General features: G+C 43.7%; 1 long non-coding RNA gene across 1 annotated transcript in view; it reads left to right on the top strand.

The window, feature by feature from the left end:
- The first annotated feature begins 10,735 nt into the window (after nt 1-10,735).
- LOC114815668 overlaps nt 10,736-22,026 on the top strand; it is a 33,118-nt gene continuing 21,827 nt past the window's right edge. Inside the window, exon 1 of the long non-coding RNA XR_003763468.2 lies at nt 10,736-10,892. This is a non-coding gene — a long non-coding RNA (uncharacterized LOC114815668). The remainder of the gene's footprint in view (nt 10,893-22,026) is intronic.

The following is a 22,026-nucleotide window of genomic DNA, read 5'->3' as shown; positions in this document are numbered from 1 at the left end:
TCTAAGGAGCCCTTCCTTGCCTTGTAGGTATATGAAGCAGCTTGGCAAAAGTTTCTGGTGTGTAGGAGGGAAAATTGCCCAGTGCAGAACGCAATGGCCTGGCCTGGATTTCAGTGGTCCAATTTGGGATCTTCCAGCCTCTGGATGAATCTGAGTGGTCTGGTGTTTTTCTCACCTCCAAAAGGAAATGATCCATGGCTTCTGTAATGGTTTCTTTGGATTTGGAGCAGAGAGAAGCTGTGTACTCTGGCTTTGTGCTTAAAAGGTGAGTTGAAATGAGGGTAAAATGCACTGAAGAAGAGGAGAGCAGTGAGGGCATTTTCATTTTTGGCTTCTTTAGTACAGTTGTTACTGTGCCCCAGCTCCAACTTTCCCAGATAATAATAGTGATATTTGTTAAGCACTATGTGCCAAGCATTATACGAAGCACTGGGGTAGATAGATATAAAGTAATCAGGTGGGAAACAGACCCTGTGCCATATGGAGCTCACAGTCTAAGGGGGCGTTTTACAGATGAGGAAACTAAGGCACAGAGAAGTTAAGTAACTTGCCCAAGGTCACCCTGCAGGTAACTGGCAAAGCTGGAATTAGGACCCAGGTCCCCTGACTCCAGGACCTATGATCTTGTCACTAGATTGTGATACTTCTAACATTGTCATGTCCTCACAGAAGTTGCTTCCGGAAGATGAATGAAGATGAGAGCCTGAGCCACCTGGAGGGTCATTCGTTCGTCATTCACCCACCTGTTTTTATTAAGCACTTACTGTGTGCAGAGCACTGTACTGAGCTCTTAGGAGAGTACAGTACAACAATAAATGGACACATTCTCTTTCCACAATGAGCTTACAGTATAGTGCAGGGAGACAGACACTAATATAAATAAATAAATGACAGATACATACAGAAGTGCTGTGGGGCTGGGAGGGGAGATGAACAAAGGAAGCAAGTCGGGGCAGCACAGAAGGGAGTGGGCCAAGAGGAAAGGGGGACTTAGTCTGGGAAGGCCTCTTAGAGAGGTACCTTCAATAAGGCTTTGAAGGTGGGGAGAGTATTTGTCTGGCAGATTTGAGGAGGGAGGGTGTTCCAGGACAGAGGCATCTGGACCAGCCAAAGAGACTATTGAGGGCCCTTTCCCAGAACAATGGATTGGCTCACAGCTTCCTCTTCCACCTTGTCCTTGATTGACCGATGACCAGGTTGGCCACTTTTTTTCTCCCTTTCAGTTTTTCTTTCCCATTGTGGAGCTTAGCCTATTTCAGCCAGGTCCCTGTGATCCTACTGTACAGGAAGAAAATGCTCTAGTGTGTTTTCTTGGTTATTTGGCATTTCTCTACATTCCAAGCGCTTAATACAGTGCTCTGCACATAGTAAGTGCTCAATAAATACTATTGAATGAATGAATGAATGAAGTCCTCATGGAAACATGAGGCTGGGAAGCAGGAAACCTGAGTTTGTTCTGTTTTACAGTATTTAAGTGCCTACTATATACCAGGCACTGTACTAAGCCCCACGTGAGGCTCACAGTCTTAATCCCCGTTTTACAGGTGAGGTAACTGAGGCACAGAGAAGAGTAGTGATTTGCCCGAGGTCACACAGGAGACAAGTGGCACAGATGAGATTAGAACCAGGTCCTTCTGACCCCCAGGTCTACTGGACCTGCATTTTTTCAGCTGCCAAATGGGTTAAGATTCCTGCTCTCCTTACTTGTTAGATTGGGATCCTGTGTGGGCCAGGGCCAAGATCTGATCTGATCTTGTAACTACCCCAGCATCCAGCCTCACACTTCACCCGGAGTAAGCACTTCAATCAATAACATTCACTGAGCACCCAAACGGTGTGCAGAGCACTGTGCTAAGCTCTTGGGAAAGTACACTAGAGTTAGGAAACACTTTCCCTGCAAATGAGGGGCTTTTAATCTAGCAGCAAAGACAGGCACTAAAACAGATAGGACAGGAAGTGGAATGAGTGAGTGACAGTTTTTGTAGTGGGCTCTGTTCAAATGGGCTGCAGTTGGTTGCAAGTACTGAAGAGGCTGGCTAGGACAAAGTCCCGGCCTGATGGGAATGTAATAACTCTGGTCAAAATTAACAAATGAAGAGTGGGCAGCAGACAGTTCTAGTATGTTCTACAGCCGTACTGCAGTCTTTCCTGTGGTCCACTTCCTTCTAATCTCCCCCCCACCTTTAATGACTGTAAGCTCCTTGTGGGCAGGGAACATGTCTACCAACTCTGTTATACTGTACTCTTCCAAACACTTAGTACAGTTCTATGTACACACAGAACGTGCTCACTAAATACCACAGATTGATTGATTGAATGGCAATAACCTTTGGCAGCAACATTTTTTCCCCTTTCCCTGACTCCCTCTCCCTTCCGCATTGTCCGTTCACTTGGATCTCTACCCTTTGAGTGCTTCCTTCTGGGTCACCCTTGCCCTTGGATTTTCACCCATTATTTGCTCCATCCTCATTTATGAATATGTCTGTAATTATTTATTTATATTCATGTCTGTCTCCCTCTCTAGACTGTAAACTTATATGGGCAGGGAACATATCTACCAACTCTATTGGATTGTACTCTCCCAGGTGCTTAGTATAGCACAACAACCCCTGAAATTGAACTGGACGATTATGATAGTATATTACAATACCTGAAGAAGAAGATAGGGAAAGGTTCAAGGAAATCAGGCTGGGAATCTAAAGGAAATATATACAATCTATTGTCTTTTTTTTTGAGTGCTCTTGGAAATCTGAGACTTGTTTTCTCTGTCTTCCATTAAGGAGATCTTCACAGCATCTCTAGCCCCTTAACCCCCACTATTCAGACTACATTACCCCAAGGGCATCTCCTTTAAAATGCCTAATTACCTTTGAAGGGCATGGTGTTCATGGTTTAGTAGTCCTGATAACTTCATCCTCAGTTCTTTCTCACTCACATATTTCCTTTTTTCCCTCTAGCTTTCAGTACAAATGGAAAAAAAGGGATGCTGAAAGCATGTCACAAGTGGCCTATCCATCTCATTTCTCTAGAATGCAATCTTCCTGAAGGCAGGAATATGTGAGCCCTGCAATCTTTCTGAAGGCGAGAATATGTGAGCTGCCGGCTCAAACCCATCATGGTTGACAACTGAAGGAAAGTAGCCGCCAGTGTTTTTGTTCTGCTAGAATCTGAGTTGTTTCCAGCATTTGTATAAATTGCAATAAGCAGAAAGAGTCAAGAATTCAGATTTATAAAGTAGAAAGCAACTAATAAACCAGAGAATTCTAGGTGCCTGCCTCAGTGCTCTCTAAAGCCATCTTCATATAGGAGAGAGAACTGGAGTAGACAGGAATGGTATTTTTTTTCTCAGAAAAATTCCATTTGAAAATAAGAAATGTCAGCTTCTGTCTCCTCTGGAACATTTCTGTAGGTTTCTACCCATTTAGGTATGAATGCAGAAAAGTCTTTGATTTCCTGGAGGCCAAAGATCTCTTGTCAGAGGAAATTCTTTCCTCTTCATCTTAACTCTTTCCTCCATAACTTGATCCTTACTATCTGTTTTATGCCTAATGAACTTTTGGTAGCTTAGAGGGGAAATAGACACAATTATTGTCAATGTTTTCCAAAGGTTTCATCATTGACATCCTGGTTAATTATAATTCAGAGCAGCAAATAGTTTTGCCCCATCCTTCACACAGACTGCTTATTTTTCTTTACCCTGAAGTGCTCTAGATCCAAGTTCAAGTTTGCTCAGCTTTTATAAAGCCATAAAATTGCTTCTTTGTCAAAAGAGGTAGGAAGATGTAAGTTAACTGAAGTGAATGATTAAAGTTTAAGTCCACACTTGAGCTCTGGCTACAAAATCTGAGAGGTGCCTGGGACACTGGTGGTGAATCTCCAGGGGAAAAAAATACAGAAATGTATTTTTTCTGAAGGACACCAAATGCACCCTAGGAAGAGGGACCCATTAATGAATGCATTTAGGGAAGATAAATAGCAACTTTATGTAAAGCCAAGGTGGAATTACTTACAAGATATGGAAAACTCATGCCCAATGTCTGGAAGACTAATTCAGAGAATTTACAAGGAGGTGAAAAAATAGGTGAAGAACAGTGAAATTTCTATTTGCATAAGCATCACCTAGTGGAAAGAGCATAGGCCTGGGAGTCAGAGGATATGGGTTCATTTATTCAATAGTATTTATTGAGCGCTTACTATGTGTAGAGCACTGTACTAAGCACTTGGAATGAACAAGTCGGCAACAGATAGAGACAGTCCCTGCCGTTTGACGGGCTTACAGTCTAATCGAGTGTCCGCCACTTGTCTGATGTGTGACCTTAGGCAAGTCATTTCACTCCTCTGTTCCTCAGTTCCCTCATGTACATAATGGGGATTCAATACCTGTTCTTCCTCCTATTGTGAACCCCGTGTGGGACCTGGTGTTCTTTTATCTACCCTGATAGAGTGCTTGACACATAGTAGATGATTAAAAAATACCATTATTATTATTATTATTATCATTGTTTAAAAAGTAATTCAGTCTTAGCTATTCCCAGCCTCACTGACAACAGTCTATTTAAGGATTCTTCTCGTTTGTGCATGACTATGGAATTTTGTTAATTGCAATAGCAGACACCACCACTTTTATATCTATTGGTCGTCTCCCTCAAGCCTCAAGAATTACACATCTTGAATCACAATTAATTCAGGCCAAAAGCAAATTGTAGACTGCTTGCTAGGGACATTGTCAGTTGTACTCTCCCAAGTGCTTAGTCCAGTGCTCTTCACCCAGTAAGCACTCAATAAATACAATTGATTGATGGAGTGAAGTAATTTCATTAGTAGTAACATTGAGGTAAAGGCCAGTTCTTAAAGGGAAGTATGTCCAATTGGCTTTTTTCCAAGGTGGCAAGAGCTAACTTTGATTGAAAGCAAAGGGTGACCACTTGTCCCATGAAAATAGTGACATTCCTTTGAAAAAAGTCCAACCTGAGCTATTCAATGAACATGACTGAACGAATAGTGGTTATTGTGGCACGCCTTTTCAGGAGTTAAAATCCATGAGTTTTCTTAGAGAAATTTGGTGATTGGTGCAACATGTAACTTCATAGCACCTGGTTGTGGTTTTAATATGGCAACCCCTGAGAATGTCTAGATTTTTCTCTTCAATACTCTATAGAACCTTATAAATATGGCAAAGAATACTCAATAATCTGCAAATTTAGACAAGAATGCGACAAGTGTGCCATTAATAATGTCTACGTTTTCTCTTCAGTAATGTGCATTAACTCTATTACACTTTCCCACAGGCTTAGCACAATGTTCTGCACATGATAGGTGCTCAGTAAATTCTGTTTATTGATAAATTAATTTGGGGAAATGTTGCCACAGAAAATATCCTGGGTCTAACCTTCAAAACAAAGCTCAGAGCTTGATATCTTCTCAAAACCTAGTGAAACAGATGACTCCCTCACCATTTCGTGGTCCTGTTCTCCTAATAAAATGAGCTTACTCTTCATCCTGGGAAGCAGATCTTAACCAGAAGAGTTTCTGAGGATTCAAGCAGTTTGATAAAGACAGTGCAGGGCAGGGTATCTCATTTCCTGATCTGGCTCAGTGGACAACACTAGATCAACATTCCCCATGAACGAGCTATTCTGCCCACTGACTCCTGTCGTCAAAGGTTCTGAAGGAATGAAAGGGAGGGAGCATCTCGATAGACTTTGATAATGTATCGTCCCGTTCAAAGCACCAGAAACATTCCCCAAATGTTTTAAGAGGGAATTTGTTCCAGGCATTTTCTTTCCAAGCTTGAGAAAGAACGTCGCTATGTACGATGGAACATTGAGACTCCAGGAATTTAATACCCTTCCTCATTCTCGTTTCACGCTGCCATTACAACCTGCATGGAAAATCATTTAACCATGCTGGGCCTTAGCTTCCATGTGTCTAAAATCAGGATTCTCCTTTGAGGTATTGGACAACTAAGGAAAGTCTAAAGCATGTGAGTACCCAGGTATGTGTGCTATGAAAACACAAGACCTTAATTTTATTGCAATTATTTTCACCTTGTCTACTAATAGGTAATAATCAATTGAATATGGACGGTAATTAATACAAATGAAAAAGTGTTTATTTACCAAACAACTAAAAATATTTTCTTTATAAAATATTCTAGTATTTCTTAGGTAGCGAACAGAGAAGTTAAGGACTACTCTTTTGAAAGTCATCTTGGCCATAGTGAACACAGTACCCAGTGGAGAAAATAGCTTAGGGAAAGAAATGATTGATTTTTAGATTGTGAGCCCCAAAGGGATAAGGATCTTATCTAATTCCCAACTGTTTATTCTTTCAGCTCAATACAGTGCTCTGCACACCGTAAGAGCTTGAGATATGTTATACAACAGTCATATAGAGTAATCTAGAGTCCTCTCCAGCCTCAGCAGTGTATAGTCATCCTTTTAGCAGCGAAGGTCACCCATGAGTGCGTAAGTGGCTGAAAAGGCCAAGACAGGATCCACAGCCTGGCCATGTTGGTCGTCCCTTGTTATGTTGTTGTGCTTATTGTTTGTAATAATAAGAATAATTGTGGCACTTGTTAAGCGCTTACTATGTGCCAAGCATTAAGCGCTGGAGTGGATACAAGCAAATTGGCTTGGACACAGTCCCCATCTCACATATGCCACACAGTCTTCATCCCGATTTTACAGATGAGGTAACCGAGGCACAGAGAAGTGAAGTGAGTTGCCCAAGATCATACAGTGGACAAGTGGAGGAGCCATTACTAGAACCCAAGTCCTTCTGACTTCGAGGCCCGTACTCCATCCATTAGGCTACACTGCTTCTCTGGTGCTGGTTTCTCTGGCTTCTTGTCTCTCTCTCTATATGATGTTTTTACTATAGGGAGCTACTCCTTTTTTTGGTGGCAATGCTCCGTGAAGAGCTGTCCTCGGTAATTAACTCTATTTTAGGGTATTTGTTGAGCACTTCTTATTTGCCAGGCTCTGTACTAAACGTTGGGGTAGATACAAGCTAATCAGTTTGGATACAGTCCATGTACCAAATGGGGCTCACAGTCTCAATCCTCATTTTACAGATGAGGGAACTGAGGTACAGAGAAGTTTAGGGAATTGCCCAAGGGCACGCTTATAATTTTCTTCCAAGATACAGCATTGACAGTAGCATAGCACAAAGTAATGTTAGAACGAACAAAGTAATCCACACACCGCCTCCAGCACTATAAATTTGTCATGGATGCTAATGGTTTGATATATGCTTCTTGGGAATATTTCAGGTCACCTAATTTGGCATGAATCAATACAAAAAAAATCAATCACTCAGAATTTACTGTAGGGAAGATATTGTACTTGATGCTGAGAGGTGTTTCACAGAATATGAAAAACATCTTGCTTCAAAATAGTTGATGATAGAAATAATTTAAGGAACAAGTTTGTTACTTGCCCTTATTACCTTTCATTAGTTGAATTCAATCAGTAGTACTTATTGAGCACTTACTGTATGTAGAGCACTGTACTAAGCACTTATAATTACGGTATTTGTTAAGTGCTAACTATGTGCCAAGCACTGTGCTAAGCGCTGGGATAGATACATAGATACATGACCTCCTTCTTGCCAAATCCAATGGCTCCTACTCCATTCTAATCCTCCTTGACCTCTCTGCTGCCTTTGACACTGTCGACCATCCCCTCCTCCTCCATACCTTTTCTCACCTTGGCTTCACGGACTCTGTCCTCTCCTGATTCTCCTCTTACCTCTCTGGCCGGTCATTCTCGGTCTCCTTCGCTGGAGCCTCCTCCCCCTCCCATCCTTTAACTGTTGGAGTTCCTCAAGGGTCAGTTCTTGGCCCTCTTCTGTTCTCCATTTACACTCACTCCCTCGGTGAACTCATTGACTCTCACGGCTTCGACTACCATCTCTACGCAGATGACACGCAGATCTACATCTCCGCCCCTGTCCTCTCCCCCTCCCTTCAGGCTCGCATCTCCTCCTGCCTCCGGGACGTCTCCACCTGGATGTCGGCCCGCCACCTAAAACTCAACATGAGCAAGACTGAGCTCCTCATCTTCCCTCCCAAACCCGGTCCTCTCCCAGACTTCTCTATCACCGTGGATGGCACGACCATCCTTCCTGTCTCTCGGACCCGCAATCTCGGTGTCATCCTTGACTCGTCTCTCTCGTTCACCCCACACATCCTATCCGTTACCAAGACCTGCCGGTTTCACCTCTACAATATCGCCAAGATCCTCCCTTTCCTCTCCACCCAAACGGCTACCTTACTATTACGGGCTCTCGTTATATCCCGGCTAGACTACTGTGTCAGCCTTCTCTCTGACCTCCCTTCCTCCTCTCTCGCCCCGCTCCGGTCTATTCTTCACTCCGCTGCCCGGCTCATCTTCCTGCAGAAATGATCTGGGCATGTCACTCCCCTTCTTAAACAACTCCAGTGGTTGCCTATCGACCTCCGCTCCAAACAAAAACTCCTCACTCTAGGCTTCAAGGCTCTCCATCACCTTGCCCCTTCCTACCTCTCCTCCCTTCTCTCTTTCTACCACCCACCCCGCACGCTCCGCTCCTCTGCCGCCCACCTCCTCACCGTCCCTTGGTCTCGCCTATCCCGCCGTCGACCCCCGGGTCACGTCCTCCCGCGGTCCTGGAACGCCCTCCCTCCTCACCTCCGCCAAACTGATTCTCTTTCCCTCTTCAAAACCCTACTTAAAACTCACCTCCTCCAAGAGGCGTTCCCAGACTGAGCTCCTCTTCTCCCTCTACTCCCTCTGCCATCCCCCCTTTACCTCTCCACAGCTAAACCCTCATTTTCCCCTTTTCCCTCTGCTCCTCCACCTCTCCCTTCCCATCCCCACAGCACTGTACTCGTCCGCTCAACTGTATATATTTTCGTTACCCTATTTATTTTGTTAATGAATTGTACATCGCCTTGATTCTATTTAGTTGCCATTGTTTTTACGAGATGTTCTTCCCCTTGACTCTATTTATTGCCATTGTTCTTGTCTGTCCGTCTCCCCCGATTAGACTGTAAGCCCGTCAAACGGCAGGGACTGTCTCTATCTGTTGCCGACTTGTTCATCCCAAGCGCTTAGTACAGTGCTCTGCACATAGTAAGCGCTCAATAAATACTATTGAATGAATGAATGAATACACGGAAATCAGGGTGTCCCATGTGGGGCTCACAGTATTAATCCCCATTTTATGGATGAGGTAACTGTGGCACAGAGAAGTGAAGTGGTTTGCCCAAGGTCACCCAGCAGACAAGTGGCAGAGCCAGAATTAGAACCCACGTCCTCTGACTCCCAAGCCCATGCTCTTTCCCTATTCAGTGCTTCCCTCTTCTGCTAGCTCCATTCTTCCTGCTGAGGTCCTCACTTATTCAGTGGTATTTATTGAGCACCTAAGAGTAGAAGACTATGTCAGTTTCCTGGTAAAGTGATGATAGAGTCTCTCATCAGGAGGGACTTCAGGTTTAAGAATCCTTGCAGAGAAATGGATGATAGTGCAATCAGGGCACCCCAAACCAATTACATTCTCTTTCCCTTGCCAATACTTATCCTTTTCTGCCTCGACTGCTGCCTCAGCCTCCTCACTGACCTCCCCACCTTACTCAACTTTAGTCTATACTTCATGCTGCTCCCTGGATCATTTTTCTACAAAACTATTCAGTCCAAGTTTCCCCACTCCTCAAGAAACTCTAGTGGTTGCTCATCTACGTCATCAACAGTAGCTTTAAAGTTTTCCATCACCTTGCCTATCTTACCTCTCTGATCTCCTCCTACAACCCAGGCCACACACAGCTCCTCTAATGCCAACTTAGTTACCGTACCTCAGTTTCATCTATCTCACCAGTCTCCCCTCACCCACGTCCTGCCTCTAGCCTGGAACTCCTTCCCTCTTCAAATCTGACTCTATTACCCTCCTTTCCTTCCCCGAGCCTCACGGAACACTCTAGGAATACTTGGGAAATGCAACCTAAGCAAAGCATGAGTTCCCTGCCCACAAGTGGCTTTAACAATCTAAGGCTAAGAAACTAAGAAACTAAGGTAAGATAAGAAACTGGAGACCACCTCTTGTGGAAATAGAAAGCTGGATGCGATGATCTGGGCCAGTATTCATTCAATAGTATTTATTGAGCACTTACTATGTGCAGAGCACTGTACTAAGCACTTGTAGATCAGTGATACTTACTGAGTGCTCACTGTGTGCAGAGTACTCTACTAAAGGGCTCTGGAGAGTACAGCACAACAGAGTTGATGCTTCCACTGGTTATAAATTTGTTCTTTCCTTTACCCAAATGATCAAAATTAGTTTCTCTTCTGAGCTTGAAAGCTATCTTAGAGTATTAATTAAAGTAGCGATAGTTTCGGCCATTGGAGAAAGTTGATTTGCTGAATGTCTAAAACCCCTTTTCTCTCATCTGCGAGCACAATAAGCAAAACCTGTTCAATCTCGGCAACATCAGCTAATTTTCCTATCCACTCTGCCCTTGAAAAGAATTTTCTAGCAAGTTAGGGGAGAGTCCCAAGTGTCACTGAGCAGCTGAATCATGTTGAACTAATGGGGTAATGAGTGAAGGAGCCTTTCCTTATCAAGCAAAACCAGGTGTTTGGCTTATTCATGTTGAGGAGGAGAGAAGGGTGGAGTGTGGAGACTTGAATTTACCCTTGATGTGGGAGTCAATCTGAGAGGTCTCTCTCAGGCCCTGGCACCTTCATGGAGACACATTTGAGTTGAAGTGATGATTTCATTTCTATCTCAGTTCTCTAAGAGAATCATTTTTCACTTGTTGCCTCACTTCACTAGAAACTTCTGCAAGCCTGAAGCTGCCTTATCCTGGATTTACAAGATAAGACTTGGGCTATCAACTATGTGGGAAGGTTAAGGTAAATCTGTGTCTGATTTTTAGAGTGGAAAGGCCTGGAAGCTTTTATTGCACATATTCTGACAACAGAAGCTTTGCTTGGGTAACTCTTGCCTCTCCCACTCTCTGCCCTGGAGGCTGAAGTGGTTCTAGACTTGCTTGGGAGATCTATTGTGATCTATAGGGGTTCCTAAGCACCTCCAATCCAAAAGACCCTAGAGATGGTCTTGAGACCCTCAGGGTTGGAGAAGTGAGGAAAAGCACACTGTGATTGGTGACTGAGTGAATTCTACTCACGCTTTTCAGAGTCAACCCAAATGTTTTGCATCAGCCTGGAACTACCTCTTGAACTAGGGATCTTTTGAGACTAGAAATGACTCAGGGATGGGTAGGACATCTTTTGTGCTAGCCTATAGCTATCCCCTCTCTACTGGGGATTGGTCCTAAACCAAGCCAGACAGCTATGACCCACCTGGTTTAAGTCCTTCAGGGCTGGATAGTGTAAATAGTGTGGCTCTGTGGAAACAGCCCAGGCTTGGGAGTCAGAGGTTGAGGGTTCTAATCCCAGCTCTGCTACTTGCCAGTTGTGTGACTTGGGCAAGTCACTTAACTTCTCTGTGTTTCAGTTACTTCATCTGTAAAATGAGGATTAAAACTGGGAAGCAGCGTGGCTCAGTGGAAAAGAGCCTGGGCTTCGGAGTCAGAGGTCATGAGTTCGACTCCCGGCTCTGCCACTTGTCAGCTGTGTGACTGTGGGCAAGTCACTTCACTTCTCTGTGCCTCAGTTCCTTCATCTGTAAAATGGGGATTAACTGTGAGCCTCACGTGGGACAACCTGATTACCCTGTATCTCCCCCAGCGCTTAGAACAGTGCTCGGCACATAGTAAGCGCTTAACAAATACCAACATTATTATTATTATTAACTGTGAGTTCCACATGGGACAACCTGATCACCTTTTATGACCCAGAGTTTAGAAAGTGCTTTGCACATAATAAATGCTTAACAGATACCACCATTTAATTTTTTTATGTGTACCCTATCTTAGAGGATACTTCCTATACATTCCAACCATGACAGAAATGATATAAAGAATCCATTTCTATGGATTGCCCAAGAAGCCCTGTCTCCTGCTACTACTCCTGATGCACAATGATAATTTCTCAAATTCTGTAGCCAGAGCTCATTCTTCTCCTTTCTTGTCTCACCGATACTTCCCTTGTACTCCATTAAGGGAAAAGAAAACCTTAAAATTGGGTCATTGCCTATCAGCATTTTTTATGTGCTATCCAGCCCCGAGTAGGGATAATCAGCAATGAGAAATCCAGTCTCCAAGGAATGGTGCTCCACCCTGCAGAAACTCCTGGGTGACTCAAAAAAAAATCTCTTCAAATACCTCTCCCCATTCTAGGTCTTCTTGCCTTCTGACTGTTGCTAGAGTTGAATCCATCAGTTGCATTTATCGAGCACTTAGTATGTGTGTTTGGGAAAGTACAACGCAACAGAATTAGCAGTCATCTTCCCTACCCAAAATGAGTTTACAGATTGGAGGGAGAGGTCTCTGGAATAATATTTCATCTCCACCACTAAAGCAGCTAAAAGTACAATGCTGAGTTTATGCCTTTCTGTAAAAATAATAATAGTTGTATTTTTTAAGCGCTTACTATGTCAGGCACTGTATTAAGTGCTGGAGTATATGCGAAATATTCAGATCCCCATAAGAGAACAGGCAATGAATCCCTCTTTTGCAAATGAGGGAACTGAGACAGAGAGAAGTTAAGTGACTTGCGCAAGGTCACCCAGCAGGCAGGTGACAGAGCTGGAATTAGAGCCTTTGTTCTATGACTTCAAGGCCCATGCTCTTTCCATCAGACCATGCTGCTTCTCCGATTTCATGAAATCCTAGACCTGAGAAGCATAGAAAAATGCTTCTTGCTGGATAATCCAATCTTGTGCACAACAGGCTAATAAGGGGACTTTAAGAGAAGGAGCAGGTACTCTCCCCGTGGTAACAGGTTTAGTTATTCTTCGATTTTCCCCCAGATCTTCACACCCTTTTATTATTTTCCCCAGAATGGCACAGAACCACGAGGGTGACCACTAGATGGTAGTGTAATACTTGTACAAAAGCTATGTGACCACCTTGAGCTGCACGCTGCTGATCTCAGGAAGAATTTCAGGGCGGAAAGATGACTGGTAGGAAACACCTTCCAGAAGGCAGTGGACTCCCACAATGCTCTGATCAACTTCAAATAGGCAGCCAGCTCTCTCTCCTACAAACAGCTAGTTCAGGTGCTTCTTTTGTTCCTCACGGGCCGTTTATTCCAGACTCCAAGCTTTTTGGCGGCAGAGATTCCACCTCCACTTCTTTGTGTTCAATCCTCAGTGAACAGGGTGGTATCCCGTTTTTCTATCTGTTATTAGCTCAAATGGTCTTGTTACATCCTTCCTCTTTATTCCCTTCAGAATCGCTGATTCCTCCCACATGTTCCTTTTCTCTAGAATATAAAGGTCGATTTAAGGACTTAGGAATAGTATAGGGAAAAAGACATAGGGTCTATTTGCATAAGGCCACTCTGATCTAAGGGAAGTGGGTGAGGTGGCTGCCACAAGCATTTTCCCCCAGAATGGTGCCGTTTTGAGCCCTGCGGGACGAGAACTGACATTTCAATCTTTCACTTGGTCTCTTCAGCTGCTGCTTCAGAGGTGGCGCCCTTTCCCCCATCTCCTGTCCGTCTCATTGCATGGGGGCAGAGTGGAGGAGAGACTCTATGAACACCTTGAATAATTTTATAATGCCTTTCCTCCTATGACCTCAAAGGACTTTCATAATCATTATCTTTCATTTGTCTTTCTGGCACCCTTGCCAAGTAGGTAGGGGGCAGAACTGCAATTTTCATACGCTTAAATGGCTAAGGCAGCTCTAACAGGATTGGTCAATTGGCAGCCATTGGTCTGGATCTATTTCTCCTGGGTCCCTCCTACTCTGGGGCGTCCAGTCTCCCCTATGGTCTCCCAGGGCGCGGGTCAACTATCGATCAGTGCCCCTATGAAGAAGCTGGCCTGGTGCTGACTGATCAGCTGCCAAATCGTGGCGCAGTGGAAAGAGCATGGGCTTTGGAGTCAGGGCTCATGAGTTCAAATCCCAGCTCTGCCACTTGTCAGCTGTGTGACTGTGGGCAAGTCACTTAACTTCTCTGTGCCTCAGTTCCCTCATCTGTAAAATGGGGATTAAGACTGTGAGCCCCACGTGGGACAACCTGATTCCCCTGTGTTTACCCCAGCGCTTAGAACAGTGCTCTGCACATAGTAAGCGCTTAACAAATACCAACATTATTAAATCATGTTGTAGGTGCTGAAAAATATTTACCTCTCACTTTTCCTGGAACCCCAGATACTGCAGGTTGAACATTACTTAGTCTTTTGAGGAGTGCAGGAAAATGAGATGGAAAAATTGATATCTGGCAGCCAGGAAAATCAGGGAAGTGGGAGCCTGGGTATGGTACTGAGCCAGCGATACAATATCTTGATACTGGACTATGGGCCTTGGTGCATAACTAGGGAAGAAGGTTATACCATAATGGCCCCAAAGGTTAAAAGCCACACTTTTCAAGATTCCATGATTTTGTGACTTTTTATAATTCTAATTGAGTGTTTTCTAGTAACCAAGGCGGCCTTTTAAGGCTGATTTCCTTCTTTCTGAAACCTCTTCACGCAAGTACCTATGCCTTTGGCAGATGTTTCTAGGCTCTGTGTAAAAGTTGGGCTACTGGAGAATTCATTCATTCATTCATTCATTCAATAGTATTTATTGAGCGCTTACTATGTGCAGAGCACTGTACTAAGCGCTTGGGATGAACAAGTCGGCAACAGATAGAGACAGTCCCTGCCGTTTGACGGGCTTACAGTCTAATCGGGGGAGACGGACAGACAAGAACAATGGCACTAACCAGCGTCAAGGAGAATTGCAACTGACCTGCCAGCCTCCGCCAGATGGAAACTCATTTAAAATTCTCTTACTTCTGACCTCCATTTAGTTCGTGCGGTTTTGGCGATTCAACTAAGCCACCATCCCGATCTTAAAAAGTGCTCCTAAAAATCTCACCTGCTCCAAGAGGCCTTCCCTGATTGATTCACAACAGCCAAATCATGTCCGTCCGGCACCGAACTTTAGCTCTTGTGAACTTAAACTCTAACCTCAGTATTCATGTATATATGTGTAATTTTTTTATTTGTACATTCTTGGGAAGCAGCACGGACGAGAGAGTCAGAGGACATGGGTTCTAATCCTGGACCCACCACTTGTTTATGCATGACCTTGGGCATGAGTCTTAACTTCTCTTTGCCTCATATTCTTCATCTGTAAGATGGGGATTCAGTCATTCATTCATAATAAGACCTCCTTACTTATTAGTCATGAGCTCCAGATGGGACAAGGACTGTATGCAACCTGATGTCGGTTGGTACATAGTGCTTGACATATTATTATTATTATTATATTTACCTGTTCAGCTAATTTTCTCTTTGTGACCATACTACTTTGTCCTTTTTCCTTGTTCTTCTTCCACCTTTCATTATCTGTAAATAATTTGTCTCCCCTGTTAGATTATATGTTCCTCAAGGAACATATATTAGACTACAATAGTATATAATTATATGCAATATAGTCTCCCAAGAGAATCTTTTTTTAAAGAAACATTCAGTCCATGTCTCCCTACTCCTCAAGAATGTCCAGTGGTTGCTCATCCACTTCCACATCAAGTAGTAACTCCTCACCCATCAACATTAAATCACTTAATCAGCTTGCCCCCTCCTACCTTAACTCACTGATTTCCTCCTATAACCCAGGCCACACACTTTGCTCCTCTAGTACCGGCTTGCTCACTGTGCCTCGATATCCCGGCTCTGCCACTTGTCAGCTGCGTGACTGTGGGCAAGTCACTTAATTTCTCCGTGTTTCAGTTATCTCATCTGTAAAATGGGGATTAACTGTTAGCCCTACATGGGACAACCTGATTACCCTGTATCTACCCCAGAACTTAGAACAGTGCTTGGCACATAGTAAGCGCTTAACAAATGCCAACATTATTATTATTATTGACACCAACCCCTTTCCCCACATCCTTTTTCTGGCCTGGAACTCCCTTCTACTCCGTATATGCCCGACCACCATTCTCTCCACCTTCAAAGCCTTATTAATGTCACATCTCCTCCAAGATGCCTTCCCTGATTAAGTCCTCTTTCCCAATTCCCTTTCCCTTCTATGTCATCTACAGACCTGGATTTGTAACCTTGGCCATTTGGTATTCTCCCCATTCTCTGTCCCACAGCACTTCTACACATATCCATAGTTTATATGTTAATGTCTGTTTCCCCCTTAGACTTTAAGGTTGCTGTGGGCAGGGAATGTGCTGACCATTTCTGTTATATTATCCCAAGCACTTAGTACAGTGCTCAGTATATGCCACTGGTTGATCCTAGCAGTCAAAAGACAATTAATTGGAGTTTATTTTCAAACTATGTGAAATTGTGAGGGCTTAAATTGGGCAGGATTTCCTTGGGTCTTGGGTCCTCTCTAGGCACCATGGCCTAGGGGAAAGGACCCTATCCTGGAAGTCAGAGGTCCTGGCTCCACCTCTTACTTGCTGTGTGACCTTAGGGAAGTAAGTCAACTTCTCTGTGACTCAGGTCCCTCATCAGCAAAATGGGGATTCAATACTTGTTCTCTATCCTGCTTAGATTGTGAATCCAGCTAGGATCTGATGATCTTGTATCTACTCCAACACTTTGTACACTGTCTGGCTCATAGTAAGCACTTAACAAAACCTATCATTATTTTTTTTTTGGGTGGGGAGGAACTGGGAAGTGGTGAGAAGAATTCCACAAACTTTCTCTAGTATTAAAATGCTTTCAAAGTCATTTTTCACAACATGAAGAACTGTCTGTTATCCAAGAGTTCCTTTTAATATGCTTTGAGATGGATCAGATGAGTGGCTTAAAATGAAGCTAACTCATCATCCATTGCATTTACTTAATGTCTTTTGTGTGCTGAGCCATTGGAAGAATTTACAGTCTAATGAATTATTTCAATTCAACCTAATACCTTTTGAGAATTTTTTCTTCAAAAGGAACACTGTGGTGAATGTTTTCTTTGGAGAGTCAATATACCAGTCCTTCCAGAAATGAGAAGCCATGTGTCCTAGTGGAAAGATCATGGGCTGGGATTCAGAGGACATAAATTCTAATCCTGACTCTGCCACTTTTCTGCTGTGTGACCTTGAGCAAGTCAATTAAATTCTCTGTGCTTCAGTTAGCTCATCTGTAAAATGGGGATTGTGATCCCCATGTGGTACATGGACTGTAACCAACCTGATTATCTTGTATCTATACCAGGGCTTAGTGCCTGGCACATAGTAAATGCTTAACTAACTTTTTTTTTTTACTATCACCTGCTGTCTGGTGTTACCTTGATTACTCTGACCCTGTACCTCCTCCTCAGTTGAAACTCATTTTCAGGCTATTAATTGCTTCCACATTGTCACCTGTTTATTGAACAGCCTCTTCCTTCCTTTCTGGTTTCTGTATGGAATTGGTTCACAGGAAGTAGTGCCTGACAGTAGAAGATCCAGGCATGGGCAGTGGAGTTAGGAAGTGGAAAACCAGGTAAGAACATTCTTGACATTTTCTCCAAAAGGGGCAGTGTGATTAGAAGGAATAAGGTGATGATCTCTTCTTTTCTGCCCAATTTTTGAGGCTCACTTGAAGGGGCTCGCTCATTTGTTTCTTCAAGGACCAAGCCTAGACTTCAATACATAGCCTCCCACTAAAGATAAGTGAAGTTGGCTAAGTAAAGGCCTCTTAACTGTTTAAATACACAAGGTGATAAGTGAAAGAGTTGAGGGCAGCCGCTTTCTTTCATCCTTCATTTATCCGGTCAAGTTGGAGTTTGCATCACCACTGTGATACTGATTAAATATGATTATCCTCCTTTTCCTAATGGACGGATATTTATCAAGAACAGAAAAGCCATACATTTTAAAACAGACTCTATGTCTCACAGTTTACAATGTATTTCCAGTTGGTTAAATGAAGCTCTGTTGTTTTCCAATTCCCTCAGGTCTCTAGGTGCTACTGAGTGTCTCCTGGAACTCCTGCACCAATATTACTGACAATCTCAATCATATCTATTGAGCACTTACTGTGTGCAGAGCACTGTACTAAACACTAGGGAGAGTACAATATAATAGACACATTTTCTGCCCACAGTGAGCTTACAGTCTAGAGCGGGAGACAGACATTAATATAAATAAAGTTATAGATAAGTACATACGTGCTGTGGGGCTGGGAAGGGGGATGATTAATGGGAGCAAGTCAGGGCAATGCAGAAGAGATTGGAAGAAAAAAAGAGGGTTCAGTCAGGGAAGGCTTCTTGGAGGAGATGTGCCTTCAATAAGGCTCTGAAGCAGGAGAAAGAGTTATTGTCACTCAGATGTGAAGAGGGAGGGCATTCCAGGCCAGGAACAGGATGTGAGCTAGAGATGGGTGGTGAGAGAGAAGAGATCAAGTACACTGAAGTCAGCTGTGCCAGCTGGGTTGTAGGAGAGTAGTGAGGTAAGGTAGAAGGGAGCAAGGAGTTCGAAAACTTTTACAGCCAATGGTAAGGAGTTTGTTTGATGTGGAGGTGGATGGGCAATTACTGGAGGTTCTTGAGGAGTGGGGAAATGAGGCCTGAACATTTTTGAAGAAAAATGATCCACACGGGCAGCAGAGTGACGTGTGGACTGGAGTGGGGAGAGACAGGAGGCAGGGAGGTCAGCAAGGAGGCTGATACAGTAATCAAGGTGGGATAGCATAAGTGCTTGAATTAATGGGGTAGCAGTTTGGATGGAGCAGAAAGGGCGGATTTAGGATTGTTGTGAAGGTCAAACCAATACGATTTTGTGAAGGATTGAATATGTGGGCATATGAAAGAGAGGCGTCCAGGATAATGCCAAGGTTACGGGCATGTGAGACAGGAAGGATGGTGGTGGTGTCTAAAGTCTAGAGAAGCAGCGTGGCTCAGTGGAAAGAGCACGGGCTTTGGAGTCAGGACTCATGAGTTCGAATCCCAGCTCTGCCACTTTTCGGCTGTGTGACTGTGGGCAAGTCACTTAACTTCTCTGTGCCTCAGTTCCCTCATCTGTAAAATGGGGATTAAGACTGTGAGCCCCACGTGGGACAACCTGATTCCCCTATGTCTACCCCAGCGCTTAGAACAGTGCTCGGCACATAGTAAGCGCTTAACAAATACCAACATTATTATTATTATTAAAGTGATGGGAAAATCAGGGGAAGGGCAAGATTTGGGTAATAAGGTATGGAGTTCTGTTTTTGGACCTGTTTTGAGGTGAAGACAGGAGGAAATGCAAGGCTGCAGAGGAGGAGAGACATCAGGGCTAGAGATGTAGATTTGGGAATCAACTACTTAGAGTTGGTAGTTGAAGCCATATGAGAGAGTGAGTTCTCCAAGGGAGTGTCTGTAGATGGAGGATAGAAGGTGATCCAGAATTGAACCTCGAGGGGACACCCACAGTTAGAGGATTGGAGGCAGAGGAGAAGCTCATGAAGCATATTGAGAATGATCAGAGAGATAGGAATAGAAGTAGACGACAGTGTCATTGAAACCAAGGTTGGATAATTCTTCCAGGAGAAGGAAATGGTCGACAGTGTCAAAGACAGCTGATGAGTCAAGGAGGATCAGGATGGATTGGAGATTTGTCAAGAAGGAGATGATTTATGACCTTTGAGAGGGCGGTTTCCGTAGAGTGAAGGGGACAAAACTCAGATTGGAGGGGGTCGAGGAGACAGTTGAAGGAGAGGAACTTGAGACAAAGGGTGTAGACACCTTGCTCCAGGGGTTTGGAGAGGAATACTAGGAGGGAGATGGTGCAATAACTGGAGGGAGCTGCGGGGTCAAGGGAGGGGGACACATAGACATGTTTGAAAGCAGTGGGGAAGAAGTCATTGGAGAGCCAACAGTTGAAGATGGTGGTGAGGAAGGACGGGAGGGAGCAAGTGCTTTGATAAAGGTGTGGGGGGCTGGGGTTGGATGCTCAAGTGGAGGAGATAGATTTTGAGAGAAGGAAGGAGATCTCTTGAGATACTGCTGGGAAAGATGGGAGAGTTGAAGGAATGGGAGTGGAGAAGAACTGGAGAGGGGCAACGAAGATTTTAGGAAGATTATGCTTAGTAGTTTCAATTTTCTCAATAAAGTTGATGGCCAGGTCATTAGGGGCAGGAGAAGGGGGAGGTGGAGGGGACGGGGGTTTGAGGAGGAAGTTAAATATCTGAACAACTGACAACAAAGCCTGGAGAACCGTGTTATGTTCATAGTGGATTTTTCTGATATTCCTCCTGAGGTAGGTAGTGCAGTTGCTACACAAATGATCTGTGTTCTGGGAAACCATTAAGCATCCCCTGAATTAATAATTGCATTTAAGCTCTACTATTTACCAAACAGTGTGGAAAACACTGGGCTAGGTTCAGTACATTCAGATCAAGTGTATTTACTGAGCACATACTGTGTGCAGAGCACTGTATTAAGTGCTTGGGAGAGTATAGTAGAGTTCGTAGAGATGATCCATGCCATCAAGGACTTTTCAATCTAGTAGGGGCAATAAGACCTGATCCCTGTCTTAAGTGGTGTTCATCATCTTGGGGGAGGGAGAAGAGAGGAAACAGATGAGGAAACTGAGGCAGAGTAACTTCCCAAAGTCACCCAGCAGTCAGGTGGTGAAAACAGGATTAGAACTCGGGTTTCTCAGTCTCCAGTCCTGGGTCCTTTCTATTAGGCCATGACGCTTCTCCTTTAGTCCCAGCCCCTGACTCGGTTTCCCATTTGGCCATAGGAATGATTTTTCTCATGACATATTATTGTTTGAAAACATCTTGAGGAGCTTGTATGAAATTGTAAAGGCCAGTGTTTATTGGCTATAAGATGGGAAATTCTTGGTAAATAATCTTGCTAACTCTGGTAAGTTCTTCATTCAGGTTTCCAAGAAATAGCTCTAGGACAGAGGGGAAAGTTAACACTGTTCAGACTTTTCTTCTAGTGTTACATGTTTTTTTAGGTCCAAAACGGCCACGTTTTGGGATTCATCCAAAACATACGTGCACGTGTTTCTCCCCAACCACAATTCCTCAGACACGAATCAGATTGAGAAGTTTCTTTTTGAGTTCCAGATGGTTGGAGTGTGAAAATATCTAATTATTGCTTCCCGGTGGAATTCACACCAGCTAGGGGTTGTTATACATTTATGGATCCTTGCACATATAACATCTCCTGTGATTTCCATCTCTGGCCTTTAGTTCCATTTCTCAAACAAGATGGGAGCAATGTTTACTGTTTTCCTCTTAAATCTTAGCTTTTCTGTCAATTTAGGATATATTCTTCCAAAGAAGGAGGGTCCTCTTAAACAATAGGGACATCACTAGAGAATTCAAAATGTTTTTGCAAATGGCTAACCGATCTCAGGAATCTGCCTTTCCATCTGTTCTGCTGCTCTAAATGAGCTAGGGGGTTACTTGCAACCTTTATTTATTCCAATTCCTCAGCCTTAAACCTTGCTGGGTTGTCCCCTTACTCTTGTGTTGACATCATCTGATACTGCTTTTGGGCTTTGGAGTGTCTATTCAAACTGAAGATCTATGGGAGTCCAAAAAGAGATTCATTCTTCCGTTTTCCTTCACAACTCTCTGTCAGACGTGTGTGTGGGCTTTGGCCAAGAAATATAAACTCTGATATTCTAGGCCTGGTTCACTGGCATGCCACAGGAGGAATCTGAGTTTGGTTTTGAGGCCCAGAGCTTCGCCTTTAGAAGAGGCAATCACTGCAGGAACATTCTGAAGCTCTTGGCTTTACCTTGTTTGACTCTGCTCTAGATAATTCATTGCTGGAGTCTGATAAGCTTGAAGAGACAATTACCTTTTCCCTGTCAGGAAGATGTGTTCGATGAAGGAGCGGTAGGGTAAATGAGGATCTGTAGGGTCAGAAAGTGAGAAGTCAGATACCTGAGGGTGCCAGGGGAGGTTGGAAAGATCTCTGATCGCTGTAGAGGTGAGAATTACATTGAGATGTTTGCCTTAAAAGTCTGTCAAAATCATTGCACAGGACCATAT

This window comes from Ornithorhynchus anatinus, chromosome 12, assembly GCF_004115215.2.
Source record: "Ornithorhynchus anatinus isolate Pmale09 chromosome 12, mOrnAna1.pri.v4, whole genome shotgun sequence".
Taxonomy (NCBI): Eukaryota; Metazoa; Chordata; class Mammalia; order Monotremata; family Ornithorhynchidae; genus Ornithorhynchus; species Ornithorhynchus anatinus.
The sequence above is the reverse complement of the archived record's forward strand: the minus strand, read 5'-3'. Positions and strand labels throughout refer to the sequence as shown.